The following is a 17,897-nucleotide window of genomic DNA, read 5'->3' as shown; positions in this document are numbered from 1 at the left end:
TATTATTTGTATGTATTTAGTATGAAGGTATGATTGGTATTAAATAATTGCTATAACTAACATTATATTAAATTAAGTTGGCATGGTAATGTGCTTATTTCATACATTTTCAGATTTCCTCATTGTCAAATGCAGTGGCCAGTGCCGAGAAAGGCCGCATTTTCACTGCTGCATTTGTGAGAAGACTGTTATTAATAGGTCCCAATTAATGACTCACATATTAACCCACCCTGAGCCTCGTGATGTTGGTGAACCAGGGGTTACTACAGTCACTACATCCGACAAACATATTGAGAATGTCATGAATAAAGAAACTGCAGGTAATTGAATCTTGACCCATTTCTGTTAGACAATAGCAATGTCTTTTTATATCTTAAAGCTATGTTTAAATATTTCAATTAGAGATTTGAGCAATAAATTGCTGAATTCTCAATGTTTGAATCAATTTATATTTTTCCAATAATTTTTATTAATATTTGTTGATTGTGTATCTAGTGGGTCTGAGCGAACAGCACAAGTACAGTGTCTACAACTCTGGAGCAAAGAGGTCTGGAGCTGAAACCTGCATTCCAGAGAACCCTGCCTTGAAAGCAGATAGGATTTGTGACACAGCAAAAAGAAAAGATCCCACATCGATATCTTCAGCTTCTTCAAACAGAGGTCAGACTTCTTGACAAAAATAACATATCACATATTTGTTAATCCTCTGCATGTGGAGTGATCTTTTCTATCTGGTAAATACTTTTATTGCTTTAAGGGTCTCTTCCAAACATGGAGACTGAAAACCTGATGGATGATATGAACAAGCCAGCAGTTACAGCTGAATCAGAACTTCAGTGTGGAAATGTCAAGAGTAAGTAAACTTGTACTACTCCGGGTTGCAGTGGTATGAGATTTTCAGTGTCGGAAAATATCATGGTTTAATGGTGCACAATGAAATATGGTATTGAGGCATTAACAAATATTTTTGGTAAATGCACATTTTTCTTCAGGAAAAAAACAAACTATTTCTAGTTCTTTTAATGGATATTTTTTTACTCTTACTCCAGTATCTATAAAGATTATTACTTTGCCTTCAGTACACTCTAAAAACTGCTGGGTTGAAAACAACCCAATTTGGGTTATTTTGACAACCCAGCGCTGGGTCAAAAAGGGACGAACCCGTTGGGTTATCATATTTAACCCAGCCTGCTGGGTTGCCTTTTTTATGGTTTAAAATGACTATATTGCAAGGTTTAAAAAAACAGAGCGGGTGTTTTTTATCACTGTATTTCAGAAGGAAAACTACTGTATTTAGAAAATGTTCGATATCATTTCGCATGTGCTTGATAAGGCAGCGTTTGTGAGCTCAGCACCGCTCTGCAGCCGTTACCAGAGAAACCTACCTCTCCCGCTCTTAGCGCCTCCTGCTGGCATAAAAAAAACTCGCAGAGTGCAGCCATGTGGGGAAACAATGCATTTCTACGTTAAAATTAACCCAAATTGAGCTAGGCATTAAACCTACAAATGTTGTTCATTTTAAATATCACTTTTACACACAAATAATAATTACCAAAAGGAAAATATTTATTAAAAACAAGAGAAAAGTCAAAAAGTAACATGTTAGAAGAAATGCAGAAAAGGATGGCATTAACAGCTACAGAGTTCATAAACAAAGCATTGAACATTTGATGAATATAACTTAAGATCAAATTGGACTTTGTTCAATTGTATATATTGTATAAAAATATACGAAAACACATACAATAAATTTACAATTAGTTAGGTTTGTTTCCAACTATTCTGGCATGACAGTACACAAATAAATCACAACATTAACTTTGATATTATAACATTTAACAGACGCATGTGTGTGTGTGTGTGTGTGTGTGAAAGAAAGTGACAGGTGTATGAATGACAGAGTGTAAACTCTTCTACTAAACAACACAGAAAAAGCATTTAACTTTTTTTTTTTTTTTTTAAACAAATTATACACTTACAGTTTGTTTCATAGTCCATGAATACAGATCATGCATCACGGTCAATTTTCATGATCTCTTTAGCATAACTGATGTAATCATGAAGAAACCCCATCAGCACAGCATGTGACATCTTCTACATCATCCAGGGCAGCGTCCTCCTTTAAAACCACCGCTGCATCAGTTTAGGAGAAAGAAGATTCTCCTCTCTGACCAGGATTCATCCCAAACACCGCCTGTTCTTCATCAGTGGCCTAAGAGAAACACATTTGAAAAAATTAAACATTTAATTAAACTATCCATTTTCAGGTAGAGGTGTATTCACATCCGTAAGGATAGGTAAATAATCGGTTTTAAAGTTTCAACACTTTGTGTGGTTGTTTAATGTCTCAGTCCACCACAGCTCTCATGAAGTCTATAATGGCAGCACTAGTGTGAGGGCAGGTGATATTGTTTGAATAAATATTGCTTTCAGAAAGCTTCTTTACTGAAACATTAAAACAGACATGACCTTCACATACCTCACAATATTCATGTACATGGAGGGCTGCTCTTCAAACCGTTAGTTCAACAAATAATTAAAATGGTCATAATTTACTCTCCCCATGTTTTTCCAGACTCATACAAACTCTGCTCATTTTTTGGAAAACGTATGAATATATTTAATATTCTCTTTTTGTGTCCTCCATTGCTGGTCTGGGAGACCAGTATTTTATTTTGAACATACATGTTTGCTATCATATAATTTAAGATGTATTCATATATAAATATCAGAATTTACTTCTACAATAACTCTATATTTATGAAGCTTGAAAATACTGATTATCTAGACTATAAATGGATTAACAAATATTATGAGAAAACTAAAAATATATTAATTTATGTTGTAAAGACAGACAAAAGTCTTATAGGTTTGGAATGACTTGAGGGCAAGTAAATGATTTTTTGTGTGAACTTTACCTTTAAGAGCGAAGACCAAGAATAATGACTCTCCAAATCAGACAAGACAAATCCAAACTTGGTTTGAGTTCTGCAATAAAAAACACAGACATCAATGGTCTTAATGAAATGAGCACGTAATCACACTGTTGTTGCATCAAAATGTGAAGTAAATTGGCAGGAGACAACAGAAAAATTTATTTTCTAAAAATAACTTACATAAAATCTCAAAGGAATGATGCTCTCCCATGTCTCTTGCTTTTAACATCTACAAAAACAAAAAACAAACATTATTTTACTCTTAGTAAAACACAACAACAACTGATAACATGAAATATGAAGTTTACTTGCCTTAAACGATCTTTCCCTCTCTTTAGAAGAAGCTGAGAAAACCACCTCCTCACACAAGCAGACTTGTGTGTCCTTAACTCCAGTTAGTTTGAGTTCTGCAAAGAGGGACATCAATGGTTTCAATAAAATATGAACATATACATACATACATATATAAAATCACACTGTTTTTGCATCAAAATGTGAAGTTAACAGGCAGGACACAACAGAAACATTAATTTTCTAAAAAAAAAAAAAGTAATAATTTAACTTACATCAGTCTCAAAAGAAAGAAGTTATCTTGTCTCTGGATTCCAACATCTAAAAAAAAAAAAAACACACATTATTTTAGTCTTAGTAAAAATAAAGATAACTTGATGTTATTCTGAAGTTTACTCTCCTTAAACCGTCTGTCCCTCTCTTCAGAAGAACACCTCCTCCTCCTCATCCTCACACAGGTCTGTGACTCCTCACACAAACAGCTTCTGTGTCTTTAACTCTCAGCGCAAGGACAATGAAGACAGGAGCTCGACAAGAAATATTACATGTAAAACATACTTTTAACAGTTACAACTTCAACAGCCTCAAAATAATTATGCTAGTCTTTACTACACAATGCCGTTTCTTTTAGGAGACAAACATACATTCAGTTTAACCGCGAAAAAAAAGACAAATTCACATGAGCGTAACCGTGACCATAACCGTCTGTTAACGCCTCAAAAAGTACAGATAATGTAAAATCTTATGTAAATATGACAAAATACATTCACAGACGTTATATTAAAAGTACATCCTCCGTTCAGTAACGTTATATGAGGCAGTTAAGACCTCCGTGTCTGAGGCGAAAACCGCGTCCGTTTTTTTTTAAATATATATAACGTTAAGCTCCTTTGTTTCCGCCTTTCATAAAACCTTCCGCCTTTCATACAACCGGGTAAACAATAAAAGATAACTTTACATTTTGAATATTTACTTACCATAGTCTTTCACTCGCTTCTCGCTTCTATCACGCTGAGAAAATGGCGGCTGCTCGCACTGGAGACGTACGATTTTGACGTGACGTGCGTGCTCTCCTCCAGTCCGCTGGGTTAAAAAAGAGAGTTATTTTCAACCCAAACTTGGGTTAAAACATCCCAAAGTCCTATCCAACGGCCTCAACCCAGCAGTTGGGTTGAAAAAACAACCCAGCGTTTTTTAGAGTGTAATTATTTCTAGAGGTACTTTGACTAGAAGTCTTTGTGCTTTTTCAGATTAGAAACAAAGCTCATCACAGTTGCTGGATGGAAGGCATGTAATATTAATAGTGTTCAGTAAAGTTGTGGTCGGGTCTCTACTGAAAATATTGGCTAAAATATTGATTTTAGGATTTAAAATTTGATATGGAGCAATGGTAGATTACTGCAAATGTACGAGATATGATAATTCACTTTTAACCATGAAACTTTTATACTGCTGCAATCCTAATCCTGCTGTAGGCAGTATGCACAGTGATCATTAGTGTGCAGAAGTAAAGACTGAACTTCAACTATGTTGTTGTTTCCAGCAACTTGTCCAGTAAAAGAAAAAAAAGGTCAGAGGACTTCTGCTGTGAAGCCTAAAACAGTTGTGTGTGTGCACTGCAATTTGACACTATTAAAAAACAACTTAAGAAAGCATATCCAAAGACGACACACTGAATGCAGAGAGACTGTATCATCCACAAGGTATTTAAGATGCCAGTGTGTTGACGACAAAAATTGAATTTTTGCTGTTGAAAAGTCTTTCCATGGTGTATCTACTTTCCATGGTGTATCTATAATTGGTGACAATTACAAAGGTCTGAGTGTGAATTGGATGAGTGGTTTGGAGAAGCAAGGAAGCACCAGTTAATTAATCTGAAGAAGGAATCTCAGGCAGAAGGAGTTCCATTGTCAGTTTCTGTACAACTAGGAGACCAGCTTAACAAATTGTGCATGTCTGTGTTTGAAAAAAAAAACCCCGCTCATATTACAGCAGACATGGCCGAGTAATGGTCTCTTATGATGTTAAGAAAAACTCCTGGCACTGCCCTTGCTCAATGCCAAGGAAATCCTGTATTCACAAGGCTGTTTCAAAGCGGCATCTCTTTCACCATCACAAAGAGTTGTTCAAGAAGGTGAAAAGTGTGGAGGAAGTTCCTCCTGAATCACCTGAAGGAAAAAAAATATGACGACAGCTATCCACCATCTGACTCTAACATCAAAGAAATGATCCACTACATGATGGCACACAAGAAAACTTCCTGGTGAGCTTCCCAAGACCTTACTAGATCATTCAAGAGATGTAAAGTCCAACCAGTCCTTTCCAAGACATCTGGTGCCCACAGAATTGAAATGTACGAAGTGCAGAACCCAAAGCTTATGTGAGCCAAGACTCATCACTAAAGATGCCAAGATACTGACGTTTTCTGGTGTAATCGAAGGTATGTATGATTATTGTTTTGTTACATTAATGTGCTTGGATATGCAATGGATATTTTAGATTCATGCATTTATTTACTTTATTAGGAATATCTACTTACTACAGACAGTGCCCAAACTGTGGAATGACATATAGGTACCAAGAGTGGTCCGATGGGATACATAATTTCAATGATCACATTCTTTTATCATTGCACTTGTGCATGTTCCTTAGAAACTCAATACAGATATGTCATAATCCCAATGCATTGTTTTCCTATGAATTTTACATGAACTTTCCAAGTCATTTTTATTTATTTAATTCCTTCAGTGTTCTATTTTTTTACTTGTTTAATTTCAGAATAGTACTGCTGTAAGTAGGGTAATGGAAATAATACATGCAACTGAAGGTGGGCCTTTCCCTAAATATGAACTTGTCCACAAGCTTATTTGCACTTTGAGGCCATGACAGAACTAGATTATAGTTACAATTGTATTACCTGTGGGCACTACCCTAGTGTAGTCGTAATGGATCTGCACAAGAAGGGAGCCTTCGGCATGCCTCGTATGTATACCTTTTAATTGAAATTTATACATTATAGATTAGTTTATATATAAAAATGTTTATTTATAACTATTTTCTTAGATTTATTTAGAAAATATTTTTATCCAATCAAGAACACATTGTTATATATATATATATATATATATATATATATATATATATATATATATATATATATATATATATATAAAGAAATATTTACATAAACCTTATATTTCATTGACATATATTGCATTAATTCATAAATTGCAATGTAACTGAATCTAATCTAAATGTATCCTACTTTTAAATATCATGTTCTATATTTTTATTTTATTGATTGATTGTAGTGAGTGAAATTGACCCCCTCCACCAAATTATGATGGCCTTGTGGATAGTGAGAAGTTTTGGGAGGCAGTGACAGTAGAGATGATAAGCCGAGGTTTTTATACAAGTAGGCTATGTCTAGCATCACTTTTCAGATATACAGACTTTTACTTATTTCTTTACTGTAGTTTAGCTTCTTTCCCTTTCATTATTAGGTGGGAAAAAGTACCCCTTCATTGTGCACCCAAGCTACAGCTTTTGGGCTCCATGGATTGGCATTCATACTAGGTCATCCAACATGGTTCTCAATACAGAGTATGCTAAGCTTCATGTTTCACAAGACTCAACTGAGGATGACATACCACTTACAGAAGAAAGGCTTGCTGATGAGCTACTGAATCTCCGGGTATGGTTTTATCTTGCTAATATAGTAATTAAGATATTTTGTTCTGTCATGCACTGAAAAAAGCAATAAGTAAATTTACTTAATTTTTATTTGGCAAGTTTTTGCACAAGCATTTTTCAAGTAAATTTAACACATTTGGAAATTAAGTAAATCTACTTAACTAAGTTAAGTAAAAAACAAAAAAACAAAAAAGTATATTTTATTGAGTAAATTTTAATTAAATAATATTCAATTAATGTATTTAACAGACACTTTTATCCAAAGCATCTTACAGTGCATTCAGGCTAACAATTTTCACCTATCATGTGTTCCTGGGGAATCGAACCCCCCAAACTTGCACTTGCTAATGCAATGTTCTACCACTGAGCTACAGGAACACTTCAAGATCTTGTGAAAAATAAGTGAAAATTTCACTTACTTACTTTTTTATTTTGGAAAAGTTTTTACAATAATAAAAAACCCGAAACAGAGATTCTAGAAATTTCTAAATGTAAATTTTTTTTTTTTCAAAACAGTTTTATCAAATGAGGGTAAATAAGTCTCTCACTTCTGTCCCTTTAAACCAGTTTACAGCAAAGACAGCACAAAGGACTGGATTCACGTGATAAATATTCTGCAATTAAGAAAACAGACAAAAGAAATAGCACTGTAAAACCCGACAAGTAACTTAACTCAAACCGTTTGAGTAAACAGATTGCCTTGATTTAAACCATGTAGATCTGTACGGAGTCTAATCTCTGATGAAATAAGTGTTGTGTAATTTGATTGATTATGGTAAAAGTGATTCTAAGAGCCAGTGGTTCTGTGATAATCAGTTAATCTGAATGACTAATAGTGTGGTCTTCTACGGTGTCAACCAGTCACACAAAAGCCCTATTCGGACGGGACTAGTTTTACAGGGGGTCGTTAGAGAAATCTGCGTTTCACAGACGTACTTGGTGATTTTAATCTCGTCCGAATCTGCCACGTCTGTGTTTTTCTCACACAACCTCTGTGATAATTCCAGAACAAATTACCTACTGTTTTTCAGCAAACTCAGTGATCTTCTGAGAAAACTAATCCAGGCCAAATGCGAATGTCTGTGATTGCCGGTGATATTTTATTTCACAACGCATTTCCATGTGTGTTTTGGCCAACGTGAATTACCGTAGATGCTCTTACCGCGCGGATGTTTGATATATTTGCTTAGCGGCAAATAAATAATAATAAAAAATAATAAAAATAATAAAATCAAGAGCAAGATCACGTAAACTGTTAATACCGGCTATTGTAATATCAGCATCAGGAAAGATTACTCACGTTCATTTATGTACTCAGTTACATAATGTTTTAATTACATTTAATAAAAAAAAGAAAAACAGAAAAACAAGTTAAACTAAAGGAACCACACATTAAAATGGTGTTGCTATACTAGCCATTTAGTAATTATTGTGTAATAATACTAAGGCAATCATTCTGAATGAACGCAATGCACGCATACTAGTGATGTGTCGTTCGTGAACGAATCTTTTGGGTGAACGAATCGTTCTCGTTCACGTAATCCACTGACTCATATTTCTCGTTCAGTGAAGTTCCTCCCTCCACAGCAGCGCGGCGCTATAAGCAGCGCATGCACAGCTCAGTGAACCGGGTAACAACCTGTCTGAACGAGATCTAGAGAACTTATCGTTCATGAACGAAATGACTGAACTGGTACCCATGTCGTTCGTGAATGAGTTGAATGAGCTGATACATCTCGTTCGTGAATGAAATAACTGACCTGATGGTCAGGGTATATTCTGGCAAACCGTTTACCAATCACGTTTCTCAATCGGCAAAGCACGTCGTTCGTGCATGAGTTGAATTATTTAGTAAATCTCGTTCGTGAATGAAATGACTGAACTGGCACACATGTCATTCGTGAACGAGCTGAATGAACGGATACATGTCGTTCGTGAATGAAATGAACTGTTACATAGCTTATCTCGTTCGTGAACGAAATGAATGAGAGTAAACCGGGTCAGTCTGCTATTTAGCATGTCAATCTCGCAAAAATGCAAAGCTCAGTTATAGGTACTGTACTGTGCACATATGCTCGTTTTGATATTTAGCAACTCCACGTTTAATCCCCGATTTATGAATGTGAATATATAATATACAAACTGTCTGACCAAACAAATAAAATGCTAATTAGGCAAGAAAACCTTGTGCTTTGTTCATCTGAACAACTAAATTAGACTTTATATAGCTATTGAATGCGATTATAAACACATTTTAATAAAGCCAGATCAGTTTTTGTAACAAGTGAATACGTTCGTTGACTTAAGACATAAGACATAATACACTTTTTTTTTGCCATCTGCTGGCTTATTTTGTGTAATACGAAGATATGGTCACTGAATGAATCAGTGAACGATTCTGAACGAATCATTTTGGTGAACGAACTGAAAATGAACATATCTCTAGAAAGAATCATAATTTCCACCACTAACGCATACAGAGCGCGTGATCTCTGTGACACTCAGATGCACAAATCAGAGATGTTAGTCCCATCCAGTACATGAAAATCACAGACATCAGGTGGTAAGAATCAAACTCAAACATAGTTTAGAAAACTTGTCCCATCCGAATAGTGCTAAAGACATCAATAATCAGAATATGAACCTCAACAATGGTGACCATAAAAAAATTCCTGCAGAGCATGCTGGGAGCCATGGATGAGTTTTGTACTATAATAGTACCCAGAATGCATTGCAGCATGTTTTTTTCGTCACCATTGTAGAGGTTCATATTCTGATTATTAATGTCTGTGTTTGACCAACTGCTGGCATAGAAGAAAAATGTATGTGTACAAAATATTTAGAAAGTCATTTTTATATTAACTGGATATCACAGAATCACTTCAACTAATTACACTACACCTACTTCATCAGAGATTAGACTCCGTACAGATTAATAATTGTTGATTCTCATCACCGATATAACATATACAAACCTACACCTAGGTACATGTTAGCACCTGATGATATATCTTCTGGGCTATTGAGTTACAACAAAAGGGTTTTAGAAACACATGGTTATAACAGCCAGAGAAAAAACTAAGACAGAAGTCAAGGGTCAAGAGCCCAACTAAAGCAAACACTGATCTCTAACATGGTTACTTCAAATGAAACAATAAATCAACATCTAAATCTTAGTTCATTCTCAATAAGATCTTCTGTAGACGTCTGACAGAAATAAAGTCAGTCTGGTTATTAATAAGTGGAGCTGGTGATGCTGTTTGTGGGGTTGTTTAATCAGAACTTGAGAGATTTCATGTATTTTATTTCAGTTGATTTCATCTAAGACTGTATCTGAAGTCAGTTGTAGTTCTTGTGTTTCTCTTTTCTTCAGTGATTCTGTTTGTTAACAGCAGCTGTTCATCACTAATGCTCAATCAGCACTTTGTAATCACTTAATTACTTGAATGCAAAGTTTTAAAATTTACATGGTTTAAATCAAGGCAATCTGTTTACTCAAACGGTTTGAGTTAAGTTACTTATCAGGTTTTACAGTGCAATTTCTTTTGTCTGATTTCTTAATTGCAGAATATTTATCATGTGCATCCAGTAGTTATGGCCGATTCGTGAACGAATCGTTCAATTTAACCGGTTCTTCTTAGTGAACCGGTTGAACCAGTTCACCAAATCGAACTGAATCATTTGAAAATGTTCACGTCTCCAATAAGCATTAATCCACAAATTACTTAAGCTGTTAACTTTTTTAACATGACTGACACTCCCTCTGAGTCAGAATAAACCAATATCCCGGAGTAATTCATTTACTCAAACAGTACACTGAATTAAATGCTGTGAAGACCGAACTGAAGATGAACACCGAGCTGTGCCAGATAATGAACGAACACGGCCACTGCTGGAGCAGTTCTCGTTCTCGAGTCAAGAACCGGTTGCTTCGGTTTTCAGATCACCAGGGCCCCGTTTTTCAAAAGTAATCCAGTAAGATTTTGAATAATGGATTGGATCAAATCTTGAAAATGTGTTTTTCAAAAGAAAAAACGGATTACATTATTGGATTAGATCACGTAATCCAATCTTGGTTTTGATCCGGATCAAACATTTAGATTGTTTTTTTTTTAGAACTTTTTTGTAGGATTTGGATCACTTTGATCCAAAAAATCTGGATTAAACTGAACCAGAAGGGTGGATTCAGCGTGGATTTCATGGCCAAAATGTAATGAAACCTTTAAAAATTCATCAAATAATACTATATTTGGATCATTACATTACATTTAGCTGACGCTTTTATCCAAAGCGACTTACAATTGCTACATATGTCAGAGGTCACACGCCTCTGGAGCAATTAGGGCTTAAGTGTCTTGCTCAGGGACACATTGGTGTCTCACAGTGGATTTGAACCCAGGTTTCTCACACCAAAGGCATGTGTCTTATCCACTGTGCCAACACCACCACCCATGCAGCATGTTACAAGATATCCTATTTATTCATAAATGAATAATGATTTATTCAGAAGTGATTCTTTTGGTGATTGATTCTGATTCTGTACTAATGTTATGAGCGCGGGTATTTCGAGGGCTTGGATGAAGGGCAATCTGGCAAAACGTAAATTCATTTAATAACAAAAACATCGCAATGGATTATGTTTAGTAAGTGGAACATGGTTTCTGCGCTGATGACACCTAATTTATTTACTTTATATCTACAAGACATAAATTCTCATATGCACATTATGTCTGTTTTGAAAAAAATTATTTTACATTTAGAAATTTCTAGAATATCTGTTTCAGGTTTTTTATTAGTGTAAAAACTTTTCCAGAATAAAAAAGTAAGTAAGTGAAATTTTCACTTATTTTTCACAAGCTCTTGAAGTGTTCCTGTAGCCCAGTGGTAGAACATTGCATTAGCAAGTGCAAGTTTGGGGGTTTGATTCCCCGGGAACACATGATAGGTGAAAATTGTACTTACTACATGAGTAAATTTACTTATTTCTTTTTTCAGTGTGTATAATAATTTTGTTGCCATTTTTCTTTTTGGCTAGACTGAGGAAATAAGGGCCCTATGTAAGGGGTGTGGAATAGATAATAAAGGATCTAAGATGGATTTAATCATCCGACTTAAAGAAAGGATGTCAAATAGAGTCACCTACAACAAGGCGTTTGAAAAAGTGTGGGGTGGATCTTGTAAGTTGAACTGTACAATTGTGAATTAGGGTGGCATAAAAAATATCGATAAAACTTATTGTTTACATAACCATTTTGCTGTTTAAATTTCTTCAAATTTATGTGAAGTGATTTTGTCGATTTTAAAATTTGATAGAAATGTATAGATACAAACTTATTGAGTATTCGTGGATTTTGAGTTGACATGTCTTTCACTTTAGGTGGCTGGGCTGTTATAACCTGCCCGTGTGGAGTTGTGTACTCTGTGAAATTTAATATCAGAGCAGAGAGCCCTCACGATTATGCTGACCTCCTGCTTTCATGGAAACATGTACCAAATGTTACGGTGTACGACTACCCAAGGGGTCTGGCCTCACATGCAAACCATCGTTCAGAAAAATTCTTTCATCTTTTTGAAGGTTGATTACTGCATCCATCGGAGGAAAATATCAAGAAGGCATCTGAAAATGAATTGGAAGTCAGTTTGCCATGGCTCAACCACCGAAAAGAACCAGCTGGTCAAGATGGTCACCCTGTTACTGCTTCATGTGAACATTATGTTTTATGTGATGTTTTCCATCAAAATAATAGTAAGGATCTTAAGGATTCCTTGAGGAAGACTGGCTTGGTCCCGGAACTTGCAGGAAAGATAAACAGCCAGAGAGCAGAGCAACTCTTTTCAGATATGAAGAAAAAGAACTACTTCCTGAACATGATGAAACCATCATCCCACATTTTCCTTGCAAGAAACATTTTGCACCATAAAAATGTTGCACGGAACAATAAGGTTGTGAAGCAGTTAAGAAAGCTTACTGACGAGAACACTGAATTACAGTTTGATTGGAATGGAAAGATCATTTTGGGTAATGTATTATCACTGTATATATGTTTATAGATATATAAAGTGTATAGCTAGATATATAAATATATAAAGATATTAATGAATCTAAATGTATTTGCTTACACTCATGCCCACAAATATTGGCACCCTTGGCAAATATGATCAAATAAGGCTGTGAAAATTCAGCATTGATAATCCTTTTGATGTTTTATTTGAAAAATTCAAAAAATGTATCCTTTCATTGGATAATAAGAATTTAAAATGGGGGGAAATATCATTATGAAATAAATGTTTTTCTCTAATACACATTGGCCACAATTAATGGCACCCTTTTATTTAATTATTTTTTAAACCTCCATTTGCCAGTTTAACAGCTCAAAACTGTCTCCTATAATGCCTGATGAGGTTAGAGAACACCTGACAAGAGATCAGAGACCATTCCTTCATCCAGAATCACTCCAGACCCTTCAGATTCCCAGCTTCTCCTCTTCAGTTCACTCCTCTCATTTTCTGTAGCGTTCAGGTCAGAGGACTGGAATGGCTATAGCAGAAGCTTGGTTTTGAGCTCAGTGACCCATTTCGGTGTTGTTTTTGAGGTTTGTGTTTGGATTATTGTACGGTTGAATGATCCAAACATGGCCCATTATAAGATTTCTAACAGAGTCAGTCACTTTTTGATTTTTTATCTGTTGGTATTTAATAGAATCCATTATGCCATGTGTCTAAACAAGATGTCCAGGACCTCCAGCAGAAATATAGGCCCACAACATCAAAAATACAGCTCTATATTTCATTGTACACATGGGGTACTTTTTATCCATTTTCACCAAACCCATCTTGAGTGTTTACTGCAAAAAAGCTCATTTTTAGTTTCATCTGATCATACACAGCAAAATCCCCAGTGTTAATTTAACACTCTGAGTGTGGACTCATATAAACACTGAAGCAGTGTTAAAAGTAACACTGAAGCAGAGTTGAAGTTAATGAGATAATTAAGAAGTTAATTGAGTTATGATTAAGCATTATTGAAGACACCTGATTTTAACAAGCAGAATCACAAACGAGAAAAATCACAATTTGTGTATCACCATTATAGTGTTCAGTGTTTGCTTTAGCTGGGATCTTGGCTTGTAACTTGTTACTTTTAAAGTTTGTTTGTCAAACCAAAAGCAAAAATCATCGTGTGTTGATGATTATGTTTTAATGTAATCGTTGTTTGACATGAATCACTCAACTCCTTTACAGTCTTTTCTCAAAGTAAAACTTCCATTATTGATTGTCACAGCTTTGATTCCACAATGAAAAAATCTGTATTTTCTATACATTTTGTAGGTATGTCTCGCAAGTGATTCAGATTTTTTTTTTTATTAAAGAATTCTAATTTTAGGAACACACAGATAACAATAATCAACATATGAATCTCAACAACGGTGACAAACAGCATATTCAGATAAACAGACCAACTCTGAACATCACAAAACTAGATACAAAAAATGAACATAAAAACAGCAAAAATAAAATATAGTTAGAATAAAAAGTTAAAAAGACAGTTCAGCTCATAATTTATTCATGCCGCAATGCATGATGGGAGCCATGGATGAGTTTTTATTGGCTACAACATGCTTTTTTGATGGTCACCATTGTTGTAATGCTCACACTGATTCCTGATGTCTGTGTGTCCAAACAAAAGATTATTTTTTTTTATGTAGAACTAACTATTAAAAACATGTCATACTATGTCAGAAATTCTGGGTTGCTTACTTTTCTTTTTCACTTAATTTATGTATGCAGTAAAGAAACTTAAACTCAGGTCACTCTATAACAAATAGCTCAAATCACAATCAATGGCACACATGATTGCCTTTGCTGTGGTCTGTCTGTATGATATAATTCAGTCACCACAGCCACATAAAATCTAAAGATAACAACTGAAGGGTCAAGATCCCAACTAAAGCAAACATTGACCACTATAATGGTGATACACAAATTGTGATTTTCTCGTTTGGTGATTCTGCTTGTTAACATCAGGTGTCTTCAATAATGGTCAATCATAACTCAATTAACTTCTTAATTATCTCATTAACTTCAACTCTGCTTCAGTGTTACTTTTAACACTGTTTTAATGTTTATATGAGTCCACACTCAAGAGTGTTAAATTAACACTGGGGATTTTGCTGTGTAGAAGCCAGTCCCATTTGAAGCTCCAGTCGTGTCTGATAACTGAATATGCTTTAGTTTGTTTTTGGATGAGCTAGGAGAATTTTTCTTGAAACCCTCCCAAACAACATGTGTTGATGTATGTCGAGCAAAGATTGACTTCAAGCATGAGATAACATTTTCTGCTGTAGTTGTACTTAACATACACACCTCAGGGTACAAGGAGTAATAGTCAGTAACCAAAAGGTAATTTTTTCCATGACATGTAAAGATGTCCGCACCTACTTTTTGATATGGTCTTTCAGGTACTGCATGTGATTGTAGAGGCTCTCTTGGATTATTATATTGATGTTTAACACACGTCTGGCATTTTGATACAACAGTTATAATATCTTGATTGATTCCAGGCCAATACATGACCTCACGAGCTCTCTTCTTACACTTCTCAATGCCTAAATGGCCTTCATGGACTTTCTCCAACATCTTATCCCTGAGACTTCTGGGAATCCCTATTTTATTTCTTTTATACAGAATGTCACCACAAACAGACATTTCAGCCTTACAGTTCCAAAACTCGTACACCTCTGCAACACAAGCTTTTTTTTTTTTTATCCGGCCAACCATCCATAACATACTGTTTCACCCGTTGGAGCACTTGATCTCGTTCCGTCTCTTTACCAATTAACTTCAACTTGGAGTGATCGACAGGCAAGGTTTCCAGAACCATGTTCACATATACCTGAATATCCTCAGTCAATTTTCCACAAAATGAAGAAGTTAGTTCAACAGCTCTGGACAGGGTGTCCACCACAAACATTAATTTACCTGGTGTATGACACACAGTTAATGCATAACGTTGTAATTTAATCATCATCCTTTGAATTCTTAAAGGGCAGTTGTTCAACGATTTTTTAAACAATGCAATCAATGGCTTATGATCAGTCTCCACATAAACGGATTGTCCTGCCACAAACTGATGAAACCTCTCACAAGCAAAGGCAATGCTAAGCAATTCTTTTTCAATTTGTGCATAACTGCATTCCACATCATTCATTGAACGCGAGGCATATGCAACAGGCTGCCAGGCTCCATCATAATTCTGAAGCAATACTGCTCCCAGTCCTGTCTGTGAGGCATTAGCTGAAATTTTAATGGAGTGTTCAGGATCATAAAATTTCAAAATCTGCTCTTTTGTTAAAATCACCTTCAAATCTTGCCATGCAGATTCTTGACTATAACTCCACTCCCAATAATTTTTTTTTTCTATCAGCCATCTCAGTGGTGCTATTTTTTTCACACAGATTAGGGATAAATTTACTCATGTTATTCAGCATCCCCATGAACCTCTGTACATCCTTCTTACATTGTGGTCTAGGCATATGTTCAATTGCAGAAACCTTCATGGGATCTGGTCGCACTCCTTCACTACTGACAATATCACCAAGAAAAGTTATCTCTGTTACTCCAAATTGGCACTTTTCTCTGTTCAACTTCAAATTTGCACTTCTTGTTGCTTATAAAACTTTCTTTAGCCTTGCGTCATGCTCTTTTTTTGAAGCTCCCCAAACAATTATATCATCCATTGATGTATCCACACCATCCATGTGTTCATATATCATATGTACAGTTTTATGATATACCTCAGGAGCTGAAGCAACTCCAAAAGGAAGCCTCAAAAAACAATATCTTCCATGTGGTGTATTAAAAGTGCATAACTTCGAGCTAACATCATCCAACTTCATCTGCCAAAATCATGAAGATGCATCAAGTTTGCTGAAATATTTAGCATTTGCAAATTGTGCCATAATCTCTTCACGTTTCAGAAGCTTAAAATGCTCTCTCCTAATAGCCCTATTCAAATCTCTGGGATCAAGACAAATCCTCAACTTTCCATTCTTTTTATCAGCAATTACCTAGGAACTAACCCATTCCGTGGGCTCATCAATTTTCCGGATTACACCCAGACTCTCCATTCTGTCCAGTTCTTCCTTTAATTGATGTTTAAGTGGAAACGGTACTTTTTGACATGGATGGACAACTGGTGGGACAGTTTCATCTACTGCACTCCTGGCAAACAATCCAAGCCTTTAAACACATCCTCATATTCTCTTAAGATGGAGTCATATTCATTATTATTGGTCTCTTCCACAACTAGCACTCTTCTCACCAAATTCAATCTCTCACATGTAGCCCAGCCTAAATGTGCTGGAACGTCCTTTGGCACCACCACAAATGACAAATGATGCGTCTTATCCTTATATTGCACTTTCACAACACATTTTCCTTTCACTGGTATATCTGTTCCAGAATATCCAGTTACTTTTACTTTAACAGGGTGCAATTTTGGCCTTGGTTTCAACTTGTTAAACTCCACTTCAGGCATTATATTAATTTGAGCTCCTGTATCCAGCTTACAGTCAATTGTGCAATCATTAATTTGTAGATGTACAATCCAGTCTTAATTTGTAGATGTACAACCCAACTCCAGATGGAGGCGTGGGTTCAAATCCCACTTCTGACACCATGTAATGATCTTGTGAGTTCATTAAATAAAAACACCTTCACAACTGAAAGGTAACGCTGGTGTTTATTAGCGGTTACAACTGTGACGTGCTGTCACTACGCACACTCTCAGGGCATCTGCCCCATACTGCACATGTTCAGACATATATCACCAAAATCACACCTGGTTCCAATTACTATTATCATTACAAAATGTATGTAGCTGTTTGAATGTTCTTACATGAAACATTACTTTGTACTATATCTTCCAATATACCTACCTCTTGTCATTTTTTCTTTTAGCGCTCAACCACAAGGAGC

At 35.5% G+C, this 17,897-nt stretch overlaps 1 long non-coding RNA gene across 1 annotated transcript; it reads right to left on the bottom strand.

Moving 5' to 3' along the window:
* Window positions 1-1,430: 1,430 nt before the first annotated feature.
* Window positions 1,431-3,167, bottom strand: LOC128028744 (uncharacterized). Its single transcript, XR_008187244.1, has 3 exons — window positions 3,117-3,167; window positions 2,919-2,988; window positions 1,431-2,212 (listed from the first exon to the last, which is right to left on the bottom strand). It is a non-coding gene; the product is annotated as an uncharacterized LOC128028744 (long non-coding RNA).
* Window positions 3,168-17,897: the final 14,730 nt, after the last annotated feature.

Source organism: Carassius gibelio, chromosome A15 (genome assembly GCF_023724105.1).
Source record: "Carassius gibelio isolate Cgi1373 ecotype wild population from Czech Republic chromosome A15, carGib1.2-hapl.c, whole genome shotgun sequence".
Classification (NCBI taxonomy): Eukaryota; Metazoa; Chordata; class Actinopteri; order Cypriniformes; family Cyprinidae; genus Carassius; species Carassius gibelio.
This window is presented reverse-complemented; position numbering and strand designations above follow the sequence as displayed.